General features: G+C 41.7%; 1 pseudogene; it reads left to right on the top strand.

Annotated features, from left to right (window-relative positions):
* The first annotated feature begins 14,790 nt into the window (after positions 1-14,790).
* LOC114615614 lies at positions 14,791-17,379 on the top strand (annotated as a pseudogene).
* The last annotated feature ends 341 nt before the right edge of the window (positions 17,380-17,720 follow it).

Raw genomic sequence — 17,720 nt, forward strand, 5'->3', positions numbered from 1 at the left:
CTCCCTCACCTTAATATGTGGGCAAAGGTAATCACAAGGGGGATGGCCCTTTTCAGAAATATAAGCAGGCCAAATACTCTGAAGAACTTCAAATTGAGAATGAAGCCGGGCATTGGTGGCACATGTCTTTAATCCCAGAACTTGGGAGGCAGAGGCAGGCAGATCTCTGAGTTCGAGGCCAACATGGTCTACATTGTGAGTTCCAGGACAGCCAGGGCTACACAGAGAAACTCTGTCTCGAAAAACTGAAAAAAATAAACCTACTATGGAGTATTAAATTTAAAATGAGAAGAACCTGAGAGGGTGAGGTACACATATAGTACACATATAGGATTATATTTGTCTATTCTTCCAATTATATAAATAGTACACACATGAGTATGTTTGTTCTACATGTAACCTTTGCTTTGAAAGTGCATTTCCCAATAAATACATTATTTTACAATTTTATTTTCTGTGAGGCTTCAAGATGGATTCTGTAGACTCAGGCTTTTTAGACATGCATACCTGCACAAGGGCACACCCCGTTCCTGTTCTTGAATTATTCTGTAGTTTTAACGTCATCCAGAAAATAAAAACCATAAGTTTGAAAGGATCAAATTTTGAAAGAAACTCAGCTTGTGGGCTGAGCTGTTTGAATCTGACACTCTGTAGCTCCTAAGGTATCTAAGACTGCATCTCCATATCTGCCTGCAGGGACAAAAAGAAGTCAAAGTTGTTTGAAGGCAGTAAAACATAGACAATAGTTTCAGTCAAGCCCCAATTATATGAGTTGTCCACACTCCCTGTTTGCATTAATGTAGTTAGCATCCCAGCACCTTTATATGCATGTCCAAGACACACACATGCTTTTACAAACAATTCTTCAACAGCATGCACAAACTTGTCAGCCCTGCCTATACAGAGCTACACATACTTCAATCTCTGAAGAATAGTTTACATTTCTCTGCCCCCACTAATAATAAATTGTAGCGAATTTCTGTTTAAGTGTCTGAGTAAGCATATCTGGGTATTATTCACTTTAGGGCCAAATCAGCCTGAACTGGCTTGGATAGTGTAAATGAAATTATTTTTCATTATTTTGGAAATCTATGTGAACCTATAAGTTCATTTCTGGACATATCTGTCCCAGACACATACAACTTGTCACCCTTGCATAGCCACTCATTCTTTCATTCCTGAATCCATCCAGGACAGTCTTCCTCTCTGTGAAATGACCTGCCCAGAAAACCCATGTTTTTGATTGTCTTGGACCATTCACAGTGCTTCATGAAGAACATTGTCTTTTAAGAAAAAGAGCTAGGCATGGTAGTGGACATTTTAATCACAGCACTCCAGATGCTGTAAAGGAGAGGGACCCATGACAAACCTGTAAAGGAGAGGCTCAGGGCATCAGATCCAGAGCAGCAACACCAGCCTGGATGTGAATTAGATTAACTAAAATTAGGAAGGTGATAGATATCAATCCTCAGACAATATCCTCGTTTCTTCAGCCTGCTGTGAGATGCTCCACTGCATGGTGTTTTGCTGTGGCAAACACAAGAAGGAATGTTTCACTGAAGCAGAAACAGGCAAAAGGCTAAGGAAGACTGGTGAAGGAATTCTTAGCTGAAGCAGACACAGGTTAAAAAAAAAGCTTCTGCTAAAGAAAGCATGGGAAAAAGCCACATAATGAAGGTACCTTTGTTAATGCCATCCATATGTTGGTCTTCATCACATTGCCTAGTTGAGCTCCATTTATAGGGACTCCACAGAGAGTTTTTATTATTATTATTATTATTATTATTATTATTATTATTATTATTTTGTTTCTCCAGACAAGGTTTCTCAAGTGTGTAGGTCTATTATTTGTTTTTCCATACAGGATTTCTCTGTGCCCTTGGATGTCCTGAAACATGTCCTATGGATCACGATGTCCTTGAACTCAATAATCTGCTTGCCTCAGTCTCCCAAATGCTGGGATTAAAGGCATGGATCACCCCTGCCTGGCTGTGTCACCAGTAATTGGCCTCAATAGTTTTAATGCCAAAATTCTCCTCTCTAGGATATGAAATCTCTACAAAGTCCCCTTCTTTCCAAAGACCATATTCAAGTCCAACCATAACTTGAGACAGTACATCTGGCAAGGAAAGGATCACCAGGAAGATTTAAGTCTCAGCCCATGATTCCATGATGAATAGCCAGTGCTAAACTCTCCATGACCTTTGTAATAAAAATTATTTGGGAGTTTTTACACAATTGTTGATCATTCTGAATCCCAAGTAAGTGACATAGAATCTTTATATTTCTAGGAAGCCTTAATAACACTGGATCTCAGCAGATATCAACTGTCTATACTATTTTGACTATGTCACTGTCAATATCCCCAGGAGATAACTTATCATGCTCTCTCTGCTCTGCTACTGTCGAGATTCTTCTTTGCTCCACGTCTCCTCATTTATTCTCCTCAGACCCCAAGCTTGAGCCAAAGTCTCACACATCTCTCTTCTGTCCAGCTATTTGCTGTAGGCATCTTTATTTAGCCAATAGTGTTGAGGCAGGAGGATTGTTGCTAATTGGTGTTTCAGGTCACATCAGCTGGAGTAAAAGGCTCTTCCTCAAAAATAAATTTAAAAGTCAATATATAAAGAGCTACTAAATTAAGGAACAAATAAAACTCAGTGGATCAGACTGGTTTAGATAATGGGCTCTTGGCTATCAAGCCAGTCTCAGTTTTTTGTCTTTTCCTAAAGAAACTCTTTCAATCTAGGTAATGAAAAATATCTTATACAGACTGGTGTCAAACACATTGAGATCTCCCTTCTTCTTCCTTTGTTGTGATGGGGTTAAATTGTTAAATGTAAACACTCAGTTTTCTGTATTCTTTAATCTTTGTTTATTTTAAGTTAGGGTGTCTTTGTACAGCTACCGAAGTCCTTGAACTCTCAAGAGAGAGCATATAAGACTAAATTCAGACATATCAGCCTTTTTCTGCTTCACAAAAAAGTATTATTTAAGGCATATAACACAATAATATCTGCAGAAACACATTGAGCAGTTTTTATATTATTTTAGGCATATTTCTTCTCCCTGCTTATGTGTTAGCATGCACTACCCTCAGAAGGCAGAAGAGAGTGACAGAGTTCCTATAATTGGAGTTGTAGATGGTTATGAACTGTAATGTGGAAGCTAGGAATAGGACACTGGTCCTGTGGAAGAGCAGCTCTGCTTGAAAAGTCTGAGACATCCATACAGTCCCTAAACAGTTTCAAACTCATCTCCTTCAATGATTCCATCAAAGGCAAAGCTGGTACAGAAATCAAATCAAAGAAATATAGATGTTGGGGGGAGAGTGAGAGGCAGAGGGAGATGGAGAGGAACAGTGGGGGAAAGAGAGAGACATAAAGAGAGACAGAGACAGAGATAGAGACAGAGAGAAAAAAGAGACAGAGATATACTGACAGAAATAGACAGAAGACAGACAGACAGACAGACAGACAGACAGGCAGAGGCAGAAAGACCTAAAGACATATAGACAGAGAAAATGACAGAGTGAGAAACAGAGAGATATATTTAGTGTTTGCAAACTGACTTGCTGAGTGGTTCCTTCTTTATGGGTCCTCGATTTCCTTTCTGGAGATCTAATCATAGTGGACAGACCCTATCTCATATCACCATACTGAATCCTGTTACTGACCTACCTGTGAGCTCAAGCTACACAATACTTCAGGGAGACTTGAGAAATAGGTTGCAAATTAATGTGGGAGATAAAGGAATATCACAGAGCTCAATGTTTGAGGAAAGATATCCTGGCTGGACTTGGATCCTGACCATAATATCAGATTTTATGCATTTCCACATGAGGTTATGATACACTCTAGGTCAAAGTAATATTAAATAGGTGGAGTCTCCATCATCCTATCAAATGGCAGCTATGGCCTGAGAGGTGTGGCTACAAAGGGGAGGTGTGAGAGAGAAATAGTATATAAGAATGACCCGATCTCCGGGTCCTAGTTATTTGTGGGGGCAAGGAGGACCACAACCTGAAAAAGAACAGGCGAGAGAGAAGAAAGGACTCAAGGAAGCAATTGCTTGTAAAGAGTCATCTATTTGGACCCAAAGCACTTTTCTTTTTTCCGTCTGATTTATTTTGCTAACATGACAATCTCCAGTTATATTCATTTTCTGTAAACAGCCTTGTTTTATTAATTTAGCTTTCAACCAAGCGCTTCATAAAAGCTAAGTAAACAAAATATCAATAAGCATTATCCCTATTCTTTTTTTTAGGTTTTTATTTTTAATTTTTTCTCAAATCATAATTAATTCACACAGGGGTACAAACACAGAAAGGCAGGATGTGGGGAAGGGAATGACACTGGAGTGTGGGTGTTCAGGGGGAATACAGATATCTTCAGAGCCGGGTATCAGCTGGGTGAAGGTTCAGGGTACAAGTCACTATGACTCTGCCTATGACTCGATTGTCCTTATCTAAGTTGGTATTGTCTGCCAAGGCCACCTATTTACAAGGTCTATGACTACTCAGGCTTATAAAGTTTTCACAAAAGCTGCCTGTTGACATTAGCTTATAGCCATCTGTTTCAATGTTTTTCCACTGAGAGCCAAGACTTGGTGATAGTATACATGTATGACAGGCCTATTGCTGATTTTAGCCCTATGGATGATTTTAGGCCTACAGTGTGTAAGCAGGGCTGCCCCTGACATCTCCTCCCTTCTCTAAGTATAGAAGGGCTGTGGCAATTCTAACCTTGCGAAGGCGGGGATAGAGGCTTGACTTCCAGTATTTGAAGGGGACCTTGTAATGGCTCCAGTCCCCCTGTCGTTGTCCAGTGAGGCATGAGGGCCATACAGATCCCGATGTCTTTTTCCTGGAGAGGGGATACTTTTGACATCAACCCTTATGCAGTTAGGCTTGTCCCTCAGGGAACCCAGATAGATAGTTTTATCTTTTGTTTATATTCCCTTGGAGTGCTTAGCCTCGCAGCCTAAGTAAGAATTCAGATCACCTGACAGAGGGGGTTCTGGGTTGCCCCTTTCTGCTTGGTCTAGGGGCAGAAATCCCCCCTTTTATGTTGGGTGGAGATGGGTTTTGGAGACACCCTGTATAAAGTAACAACCTCATCTTGAGTCTCATGGTCCTCCATAGCTAACTTATGATAATGTATCTGAGTAGGTTTTGCTGCCAAATTATTTATCTGTTGTATCACAGAGTTAGTCTGCCTATTTGAGAGCCAGGGACCAGCAGAAAAAAGCAACAAGAACCCAAATAGTGGTCCCAAGATGGAAGGAAATAGGGTTGACAACCTTGGAGAGGCTGCAAATCAATTCTTGTACCAGCATTCATCTGTCTCTTTCTCTCTCTGATCTTTCTTAGGGCCTTCACTACCTGTTTCATGCTCTCTTTGTCTTGTCTATGTAAAGGCAACCTTCTTCTTTAAGAGCTGTACACAGTCAAGTGCTGTACACAGCCTTTCTATTGTACTAGAGTAAATCAAGTCCAGTAAGGATCTTTGTGATTTTAGGAGGTCTCTTCAGACAGCGAAACAAAGGATTTCTTCAGATTAGTGATGTCAATCTCTAGCTGTTTGATGTTCTTGTCAGTGGCCCTTCAAAGGTCTGAGTAGTATATGTTCGGAGGCCAGCATCTGGATTAGAACTTCTAACCGCAGACATCCTAGGTGATTCATTTTTACCTGGAAAGGAAAAAGAAGGGGATTTTCAGGGAGATTTCTCTTCCCTGGATGTAAATTGTTGTTCAACGTATTTATGGTTGGGCCTGGCATTGTGGGGGTATCTATTTTTTTCATTAATCTTTTTGGTAGCCAGTTAACTGTGCCTTCTGGGGTATCGGACAGTCATATCAGTCCTCGGCCATAAGGGAACTGGGTCTGGACCGTTCTCTTTAAGGGTAAGAGGGTCCTTCCCCATATCTGTGACGAAGTTTTGTTGGTCTTGGTGGTGTCAGAGGCAGTCAGCAGCAGATTTTCCATGAGCTTTCAGCTTTAGAGAGATAAATGTGAACAAGGCATGATGGAGAGTATTTCAGGGGGACTCCTTCTGAGGGGGTACCATTCCCCCTCTTTTGTTTTTAAAGCCAATTTTTCAGAGTTCTTGTAAAATCAGGGCAGAAGCACCAACAGTCGCTCCTTCCACACTCAGAGAGTCATGAAGATCCTAGTTAAGAATATATAAATCTATATTAATAATCTTTTGTCAAAGGACTGTTATAGCACCACTGACAACTAATCAGACTATATAATATATCTATTAGTAATAGCTTCTTCTACTTTTTGTGAGATTACCTCTCTTTTGTCAATTAATTGTTGAGGAAAATTAGGGTTTACATCTCTTGAGAATATTGAACAGAGACTTAAATTTTTTTATGGAGAGCTCAAAATAGGATCTTAGCCAATTAACAACTCCTAGAAACTTTTGAAATTAATTTAAAATAAGTAAACTCTCTCTTTTTTTTAGACCCTTTATCTGTTTGTTTTTTTTATTGGATATTATACAAATTTACCTTTCAATGTTATCTCCTCTCCCATTCTCCCCCCAAACCCCTTATCCCGTACCCCCTCCTCCTAATTTTTGTGAGGGTGTGCTTCAAACATCCTCCCAGTCCCATCTCCCTGCTCTCAAATTCTCACACAGTAGGGGATCCAAACTTTCGGGGACCATGGCCTTCCACTTTCACTGAAGTCTAACAAGGTCACCCTCAATTCCCTATACAGGTGCATGAGTCTCTCTCTTTGTGCTCTCTGGCTGGCAGTTTAGACTTTTGGAGCTCTGGTTGAAACATTTGATACTCCTTCTAGAAAGGACCAAAGCATCCACACTTTGGTCTTCCTTCTTCTATGTGAGTTTTATGTGGTCTATACATAGTTCCTTAGACATTGTGAGCTTTTGGTCTAATATCCACTTATCAGTGAGTGCATACCATGTATGTTCTTTTGAGATTGGGTCACTTCACTCAAGATGATATTTTCCAGCTCCATCCATTTGTGTAGGAATTTCATTAACTCATTGTTTTTAACAGCTGAGTAGTACTCCATTGTATAAATGTACCACAGTTTCTGCATCCATTCTTCTGTTGAAGGGCATCTGGGTTCATTCCAACTTCTGGCTATTATAAATAAGGCTGCTAGGAACATGGTGGAGCATGTGTCCCTGTTGTATGTTGAAACATTTTTTGGGTATATGAACAGGAGTGGTATAGCTGGGTCCTCAGGTAACACTATGTTCAAATTTCTGAGATACCGCCAGACTGCCTTCCATAGTGGTTGTACTAGTTTACAATCCCACCAACAGTGGAGGAGTGTTCCTCTTTCTCCACATCCTCGCCAACATGTGCTGTCACCTACGTTTTTGATCTTAGCCATTCTGACTGGTTTGAAGTGGAATCTCAGTGTTGTTTTCATTTGCATTTCCCTGATTACTCGGGATGCTGAACACTTCCTTAGGTACTTCTCAACCATTCGAGCTTCCTCAGTTGAGAACTCTTTGTTTAGCTCTGTGCTCCATTTTTAAATAGTGTTCTTTGATTGTTTAGAGTCGAATTTATTCAGTTCTTTGTATACCTTGGATACTAGCCCTTTATGGGATGTAGGGTTGGTGAAGATCTTTTCCCAATCTGCTGGTTGCCGCTCTGTCCTATTGACTGTGTTGCAAAGCACTTTTTTATAGTATGCTTTACAAGGGAAGGGGGTAAGAGGGGTCAGGTGGTAGAAAAGTACAGAATCTTCATGGCCTGTGCCCTGAAACATTTCATGGTCTACACGGTACACTGCCTTGAATTATGGTCTACCTGCTATTCTTCAGAAGATATGGTACACTGCTTTGAGTTATGGTCTCCCTGCTTTCCTCAGAAGATACGGTACACTGCTTGCCAAGCAAGATCTTTCGGTTGCCAAGCTGCAGGGGACATTGTGCACGTGGGAAAAGGTAGGGGGTGAGGGTAAGGGTGAGGGTCCTGGCTTCTGGCATAAGAACTCAAAAGGCTACACAAGACATTCTAGCCTAGGAGTCTGGATTGCCTGCCTGACCATTCTAAGATTGGAGTTTCTGAGAGTGGTGTCCAAAGCAAGTAAGTCATTCATACCCATCAGGACACCCCTTCTGACTTGGCTTGACAGTGCCCATTTCGTCTTAATGTTTTTTGTGTGTATGTTTCCTTGCATGCTTGCTTGCTTGCTTTGTTTGTTTATTTTGAAGCAGCCAACCTCGTTTAGCCCAGGATAGCCAGAAGTCCATATGTAGCCAAGTGCCATGAAACACTAAATGTTCATCCTCTTCCTCCTGAGACCTGAGGCTGCCCTGTCCTGTTTGTTTATAGTGGGCTAATGTGGGTATGTGGTGTCCGCATGTGGGCATGGGTCTCATTGGGCTGAGTTGTGGTTCCTGAGTGTCTGTCTCCCAGGTGTCTGCAACCACAGCTGAGGGAGGGGACAGAAGCATGGGAACTTGAGTTGAGTTCACTCTACACAGCACCATGAGAAGTTGCAGAACTCTGCTCAGGGTGTGGGGAGAACACAGTCTGAGACCCACAGATGCAGAGCTCTTGGGTGATGACCCCAGGGCAAGAAGGCATGTGAGGATTGACTGTTCCCAGACTCCTTGGCTCACAGGCGCCTTTGAGGCCACAGAAGAGTTGAGACTGGGGGCTTAGAGTCTGGACTAGCCTACAGCCGAGGGGAATGAAGGAGTGAAGCTCTTGTGGCACCCCACACGATAGAGACTCTTGGTCTAAGTGACTTGCTTGGCTGGGTCATGACTGGCTCAACTAGCTTTCTTGAGTTGGTGACCTCCATGGCTGGAATGCAGAGAGGTCCTTAGGTAAGAGATTAGGCAACAGCTCATTGGATACAGGCCCTCCTCCATGGTTCTCCATGGCAGGCCCCAATGTCAAGAGGCAGTCCAGGGTTCTAAAACATTTATTGTCATGGCAGAAAGTGGATAAAACTGTACTCCCTGTCCTCAGGGCGAGCCTGAGGTTAAATACCTTTTGCAAGGAGGAGGGTCTTCGGAGAAATGTTTAATTGGCTATGCCCTCTGGCCTTTAGATATCTCATTAATATGGAGGCCTCTTGAGGCTCTGTGGCCTGTACCTGTGCTACCTGTGCTACATGACCTAAGGCCACAAGCCTTTCTTTGGGAGGGGCTGTGGATAAGTGAAAGAAACTAGGGCCCAGGAGCAAGGCCAAACTCCTACCTTCTCTTTAGAGTATCCAGGGTCCTAGCCCTGTGCTCGACCATGTACCCAGCTGCCTCTCACAGCCCACTGCCCACAGGCTAAGGAAGCAATATTCAAGGACTCAGTCACACTGTACAAACACTTCATTTCTTGATCTATTCTAATCTACCTTGCAAAAATTTTCATTCAAAGTGAATATAGATTGATTACATAACAAGTAAGAAAATTCTATAGAAACCACAAGTCTATAAGTTCTAGAAGAGCACCAAATTACAATCTGAAGAATTCAGTCTCATGGTTTCTTTGATTGATTGATTGATTGATTGATTGATTGATTTTTACTTACTAACATTAAATCCAGCTCAGTATGAACTTCCATTTACCCCCTCCCACAACACTTCCTCCACTCCCTCCTCTTCTGCTCTGGATAGGTATGCCCATACTGAGTATCCCCAGACAGTGACACATAAAGTGTCTAAGCATAGGTGCTCCTTCCCCCACTGTGGTCCAACAAGGCAGACCAGCTAGAAGAATATATACCACATACAGGCAACAGCTTTGTGGATGAATTTCTTCTCCATTTGTTTGGGAACTACGTGAAATCAGCCTGCATTAAAGCTACATAGATTGAGGGAGCCTTAGGCCCTGTCCCTGTATGTTCTTTGGTTGTTGGTTCCATCTCTGAGAGCCCTAAGTGCCGACGATTTTTGACTGTGTGTGTCTCTTCCTATGTAGTTCCTATTCCCTCCAATGCCAATAATCCCCCTATACTTCCCTAAGAGTCCCTAAGCTCCATCCACTCTTTGTATGTGGGTATTTTAGTAAGGTTCTGAGTGAACCGTCTCAGGGGATAGGCATTCTAAACTCCTGACTGCAATCAAAACAGAGTATCATTAATAATGTCAGGACTAGCACTTTTCCATGGGAATGGTCTCATGTTTGGGTTGTTACTTTTTAGCTGTTTTATCCACCATCCTGCCATTTCTTGTACACAGCATAAACTTTTGTAGGTGGTTTATGTCCCTATTGCTCTACTGGATTTTCTGCTTAGCTAAAGGAGGTGGTCTCTTTAAGTTCAATCCCCCCACTGGTGAGAGTAACAGGTAAGGTCAACCCCACTGAATATTGAACAACTGCCTTATCTCTGTTCTCTGTCTGATCAGGGCAATACCACCCATTATCCACCCCTGTTAGCTTTAGATTTTCATTCTTTCCCTTGGTCATCTAGCCAAAAATCCTATCTCTGTCTATACCCCCAGCATTAACACCTCCCATCTCCTGTTCCACACTATTTCCTTGTTTATTTTGAGTTAGAGTGTCTTTGTGTACCCAGAACATCCTTGAACTTTCCAGAGCTGGTATGCAGGACTTGAACTCAGGGAGATCAGCCTTTCTGTGCCCCACAAGAAAGTAGTATTTAAGGCATAAAATAAAATAATATATGCAAAAACACATTCAACTTTTTTTGTATTCTTTTAGCCATATATGTTTTTCCTGCTATGTGTTAACATGCACTACCCTTAGAAGGCAGAGGAGAGGGACAGGGTTCCTATATTTGGAGTTGTAGACGGTTATGAGCTATAATGTTGAAGCTAGGAAAAGAACACTGGTCCTATGGAAGAGCAGCTCTGATTTAAAAGTCTGAGCCATTCATACAGTCCCTAAAAAGTTTTGAACTCATCTGCAATGATTTCATCAAAAGCAAAGCTGGTACAAAAAACAAATCAAATCAAAGAAAGATGAGAGAGAGAGAGAGAGAGAGAGAGAGAGAGAGAGAGAGAGATGTGGAGAGCTTTTGGGGTGCTTGGCAGGAATCTAATATTGGCCAAGGAGAAGGAAAATGACTTTAGGTAGAAATCTGACATTGTATGTATGTGCAGGAAGTATGTACAGGCAGGAATCTAATTTTAGACTAAAATGGAGATGTAAGTTCAGACACAAATCTAATTTTAGGCTAAAATAGAGAAGTAATTTCTGTCAGGAATCCAAGTCTTAAGCTAGAACAAAGAAGTAGGACTCAGGCATGACTATGACTGTGGGCTAGGACAGAAAAGTAGGCTCATATTTTTGCCAGCCTGATGAGCTAGTGATCATGAGAATGATCACTGGAGTGATTATGGGACTTTGTATATTGCCTTGTTAGTTCCTTGACTGTATCTATTGTATTGTTGGATCCTCAACCTAGAACTGACCTAAATACTTGCATGTAATTAAAAGGGTTTAAAAGAAAAGTGGGAATAAACAAACCTGCCTTCAGCCCTCAGAACTGTCTGGATTGCAATATTGTCTAATAACCTCTTTTCTTTTAATCTCACTCCTGCACTGGAGAATCTGTTGACTCACTGAGTAGGCTTGGTCAGAGAGATACATAGAGAGACAGAAAGAAAGTGACAAAGAGGAAAAGACAGACAGACAGAGAGAGGCAGAGAGACCAAGAGAGTCAGAGAGAATGGCAGAGAGAGAAACAGAGAGATATATTTAGTGTTCACACACTGACTTGCTGAATGGTTCTTCATTTATGAGTCCTCTCTTCCATGCCTGGGATTCTAATCGTACTGGACACACACTATCTCACATCATCCCACTCATTCCTGTTACCCAGACATGCAAGTCACCTCAGGCTACTTAATCATTCCCGGGAAACCTGAGAAATAGTTTGCAAATTAATGTGGGAGAACAAAAAACATGACAAAGCTCAGAATTTGAGGAGAAATATCCTGGCTGAGCTTGGATTGTGACCATAAGGTCAGATTTTATACATTCCCACATGAGGATCTGATCCACTCTAGCTAGGTCAAAATAAGATTAAATGGATGGAATCTTCATCATCCTATCAGGTTGCAGCTTTGGCCTGAGAGGTGTGGCTTCAAAAGGGAGGTGTGAGGTGGAAGGAGTATATAAGGACTCAATTGGCTGCAAAGACCATGTGAGCCTTGGAGTCTGGAGTAACTGCCTGAATTTGCTGAGATTGGAGCTTCTGAGAGTGGTGCCTGAAGCAAGTAAATCATTCATACCCATCAGAATACCTCTCATGACTTGGCTTGACAGTGTCCATTTCATCTTACTGTTTTTGGTGTGTATGTTTTCTTGCATGCTTGCTTGTTTGCTTTGTTTCCTTATTTTGAAGCAGTCAACCTCATTTAGTCCCGGATAGACAGAAGTCCATATGTAGCCAAGTGTTATGAAACAAAAAATGTTCAGCCTCTACCTCCTGATAGGTGGGGCTATTCTGTTCTGCATGTGTATAGTGGGTTAAGGAGGCAATATTCAAGGATTCAGGCATACTAGGAAAATGCCACATATCCTGAACTACTCTAATCTACCTTAGAAAAATTTTCATTCAAAATGAATATAGACTTATGAAGTGACAAGGAAGAAAATTCTATATGGGAGAACACCTGGGTATGAGTTCTTGGAAAGCATCAAATTGACAATTTTCAGCATTCAATCTATTTTTGATGAATTGATTGATTTTTACTTTCTGACTCCCACTCACTAACCCATCCATGAACCCTTCCCTCACTCACCTAATCTTTTGCTCTTAGTGGTTGGGCCTTTCCTGGCTATTTCCCCACCCTGGCACATCAAGTCTGTGAAATTAGGTGCATCTTCCCCTCCTGTGGTCCCACAGGGCAGAGCAGCAAGATGAATATATCACACATATGGGCAACAGCCCCTTTGTAATAAACTGTTTAACCAATTGTTTGGGACCATATGAAACCAAGCTGCATTAAAGCTACATATGTGTGGGAGCCTTAGGTCATGTCTCTGTATACTTTTTTAATGGTCTTGGGAGCCAACTTTGAGCAAAAAGCGGCTATCATTTTTGCAGCCATCTCGAGCCATACACCCTGACAAGAGACTTGTTTTCAACAGCCTACAACAGGTGAGCACACTCTGATAAAAATCTTGTTTATCTCACATATCCTGTTTTGTTGTTTAGTGCCCCCAGCTGCAAGGTGCATGTTGTAAAGAGTCTTCAGCTGTGTTCCCCTGCTTATGCTTATATATACCCAGGATTTCCTTTCATTAAAGGAGAGACTTGAGGAGAGAAGCTAGACCAGACTCTGTCTTGTATCCATCTTTTGTGTCTCTTGCCCTTCCATCCCCACTCTGTCTCTTGCTAGACCCTGACCCACAGATTGGAGCAGCAGCTCGGGCCAGGACAAATTTGCCCCCAAATGTGGGGCAGAACGGTCCTTTACAAAGTGGCCCCCTGAACGTGAGGCAGCTCCGGTGGCTACAAAGTGGCACATCAATGTCGGAGCTCCAGTAAGCGGGACACGGCATGAACTGGAAGCTTGCATCCTCACTCAGGCACTGGAGACCCTGCTGACTGACCTGAACAGGTTGCTACACAATGGGGGTTCAGTCTCTGAGAGCCCCAAGCATCTAAATTACTTGGCAGTGTTGAACTTCCTGTGGAATTCCTATCCCTTTCGAAGCCTGCAGACCTACCTCCTGTTCTTCCATTTGAGTCCCCAAGCTCCATTCACTGTTTGTCTGTTGGTCTCTGAGTCAGCTGCTGGGTAGACCCTCTCAGAGAATAGGAATTCTAGCCTCATGTCTTCAAGTATGACAGTATCATTAATAATATCAGGAATTGATACTTGTACCTTAGAATGGTCTCATTGTTATTTCCCTATTCCTTCAGTCTCTCTTCCATGTACCATCCTGGCATTTCTTGTACACAGGACACATTTTTAGTCATGATTTTGTAGTTGTGTTAGTGTTTCTATTGCTCTACTGGAGTTTCCACCTGGCTAAAGTAGGTGGCCACTTCAGGTTCAATTTCCCTTAAGCTGAGACTGACAGCTAAGGTCAACCCCATATATATTATTGGGAACCTGCCTTATCTCAGTTTTATGTCTGATCCTGGAGATATCCCCCATCTACCCATCCCATCAGCTACAGATTTCCAATCACTCTCATGGCTATCTTGCATCTGTTCTTTCTCTGCCACACCTGATCCTGACCCCAAGCATTATCTTCCCATCCCCTCTCCCACCTCATTTCCTCCTACCATAAGCCTCTTATGAGTATTTTATCCTTCTTCTATGTGAGATTCAAGCATCCTCACTTGTTCCTTCCCTCTTGTTTAGCTTCTTTGGGTCTGTGGAGTACAGCATGCTTATCCTGTATATTTAGGTTAACCACTTTTAGTGAGTATATACCTTTCATATCCTTTTCTGACTGGGTTATCTCAGTATGATATTCTCCTATGCCATTCATTGGTCTGCACAATTTATTCTCTCTTTGTATTTAAAAGCTGAAAAATATTTCATTTTGTAGGTGTACCACAATTTCTTTGTCAGTCTTCAGCTGTGATCATCTTTGGTTGTTTCCTGTTTGTGAGTATGAACAAAAAGAGCTATAAACATAGTTGAACAAGTGTCTTTGTTCCATGAATGAGCAAGTTTGAGGTCACCAGAGAATGTACATTCCATTCAGATAGAACTCTGCTCTGGACAGCTTATCTTGCTCCAGAGTACTCATCGTGTGGAGAAAAAAAATAGCTTATCTTTATAGCTCAGGACCCAGAAGTCTGTTTAAGGTGTGAAGACAGGGAGTATTTGGATATTTCCACAGGATCTGGATACCTAAAAGTCATGATGAGTTTTACAGACCCACCAACACTCCAGCAGATAGCAAGAAGAACCCTGCTTAAAGATGAAACATTGGCTATCTCTGCTCTGGAGGGCCTGCCCTTGCATTTCTTTCCACCACTCCTCAAGGATACATTTACCAGCAAATAACCTAACATCCTGAGGCAGATGGTGGCAGCATGGCCCTTCCCCTGCCTCCCTTTGGGAGCCTTGATGGAGACTCTTCACCTCGGGACCTTGAAAGCTGTTCTAGATGGTCTTGATTTTCTGATAACCCAAAAGGATCAACCCAGGTAAGTATTACTATGGTAGTATGTGGGAGGAAATATTTTGGATGGAAGTGAATATAGTATTCAAAATGTGGTAAAAGGTGAATCAGGGGATTCTGACTGTACGAGTCAGTATCTTCTAGAATGGAAATGAGGAAATGGGGCAATGGTGTATGTAGGACAACTGAGAAGAGAAATAGCCATATGTGATGAGTCTATCCCTGCCTTTTCCCCAGGCACTAGACGTAGAAGCTCTATGTGTTCATGGAATTGGTTTAAAAGAAGTTGAATTATGGGTCATGCAGATTACACATTTTGTCTCCTGCCATATGAATGTCCTTCTATTTTACCCATAGGAGGTGCAAACTACAAGTGCTTGATTTACGAGATGCCCACCACGACTTCTGGAATGATTTGGCTGGAATACAGCATATGGCCTGCTCTCCAGATGTCATTGGCACCAACCAAGCTATGGGAAATCATTCAATCTTAGGCAAGAAACAGCCCATGACTGTATTGATTAACCATTTCCTCATGTCTCACCAACGCTCCAAATATCTAAAATACTTTTATCGGTGGGCCAAGCAGAGGAAATATGTGATACAGGTGATTTGTCAGAAGTTAGTGTTTTGGGACTTCCCTGCCTATGACCCACTGGATCTTTTGGAGGTTTTTGATACAGGCTCAATCCAGGAATTGGAAACAAACACATGCTGGGACATTCAAACCCTTGAATTGCTAGGCCCTGGCCTGAGCCAGATGAAAAACCTCCAGAAACTAACTTTCCAGAAAATTTATGAACCTTTGCATTTGCCTCTGGATCAAGAGATGGAAGCCTATTGTTTTACAGAAATCTTTTCACAGTTCTCCAAACTGAATAAGCTTCAACATCTCTGCCTGGACCAAGTGCTCAGGTAAGAAAGGACAGAGAGCTTTACCCTGGGGTGAGCAAAGTATTTTGTTGTTGACTTGCTTTATATCAAACATCAGTTTATATAGTGGTTTGCCTGCCAGTGTTAAATTTATACAGATGTGAGCTTAGAATAATTGATATAGTACTTTATGCTACTGTTGCATTCTGATTTGTCACCTTAGTAAATTCAGATTGTCATGACTGTGTCCATGATTTAGAATAGGCGTCTTGAGAAACCCAGATGACAGTAAAATAGATCTATTGAAGGTATGAGATCTTAAACCACACGGCCTCATATGTCAACTCTATCATCAAAACTGTATGAACAGTTTTCATCTCCTCTGACATCCTATGGTTCAAAGGAAATTTGAGCACAAGAAGAAGCTGAGTAGATTGGCAATAAATGAATGGCTGTAGTCAAAGGGAAACTCTATTCAGAACAGAGGCTGTTTATGGAAGCTGGAACACATTGAGATAAATAGTGATAGAACTGGGAATGGTTCTGAGTGGTTCCCAGTTGATCCTACTGTGTTCTTATGCTTACATCATCTGTCCCCAAATATGTTTTCTGCTTTCCAGCTCAGAAGAAGCTGTGAAGCTGAAGCAGTTACAAACTCAATGATAGCTAATGTCATACCTAGAAAACCTGACATTAGTTGTTAGCACTTCATCATTGAGCTTCTTGACCTTGATGTTAATAATGGTCTGAGAATGACCTAGGAATAAGGTGACTATTCTACCTTGAAGTCACAGGTTATTTTCTGCCATTATTGAACTTGAGTGATGTAAAATTCTTTATCTTTCTCTCTCTCTTTCTCTTCAGGTGCTTGGAGAGTCCATTAATGACCCTTGCTATCACTCACTGCTTGCTGTCACAATCAGATATGAAGTATCTGTCCCAGTGTCCAAGCATCCAGAAGCTCAAACACCTGGACATGAGTGGTGTCACCTTCGAACATTTAAATGATCCATTTCTAGGATGCCTGCTACAAAGACTGACAGCCACTTTGCAGACATTAAAATTGAAGGGCTGTATGATCATGGACTCTCAAATCAGTGCCCTCCTCCCTGCACTGAGCCAGTGTTCCTAGCTCACTGTCATCAGTTTTGTGCAGAATGTCTTGTCCATGGGCAGCCTTAAGAAACTGCTGCAGTGTACTGCCAAGCTCACACAGCTGACCGTGGAGAAGTTCCCTGCCCCTGATGAGGTCTCTGATGACATTGGTGATGTTATTCCAGACAGATTTTTAAGACTTTCTTCTGAGCTTATGGTTATACTCAAGGGTATAAGGCAGCCAAAACAGGTCTACTTTGTGTGTGAGTGAGAGATGTTTGTATTGTCAGGAGTTTTTTATCTATAATTTGGAGGCCAGGCTGTGTTCTTGTTGGGAATATAAAAAGTGAGGTCATTGTTGGGCTCTGATAAATGGAAGGCAGGACACAAGTTACTGATTAGACACATAGGTGTACTTAAGCATTTCTGGATAGATTTTGGAAAGATAATTATTTCATTTCATTTTAATTTCAATCAAACTCTTCAGATTTAAAATACCTGTGTTGACATGGAGAACCATAAGCTTATTTTCAGTTTTATGTCTACATGAAAAACACACCATTGTAAAGCAACAATATTTGAACGTTGTATGGCTTCCCTCCCAGCACTTTTATTTTATGAGGGACCCTAGATGAAGTGAAGGAGATAGAGCAAACATTATAAAGAGCATAATGGACTTGAATAGGAGGAC

The sequence above is a fragment of the Grammomys surdaster genome, unplaced genomic scaffold (assembly GCF_004785775.1).
Source record: "Grammomys surdaster isolate TR1022 unplaced genomic scaffold, NIH_TR_1.0 126955, whole genome shotgun sequence".
Classification (NCBI taxonomy): domain Eukaryota; kingdom Metazoa; phylum Chordata; class Mammalia; order Rodentia; family Muridae; genus Grammomys; species Grammomys surdaster.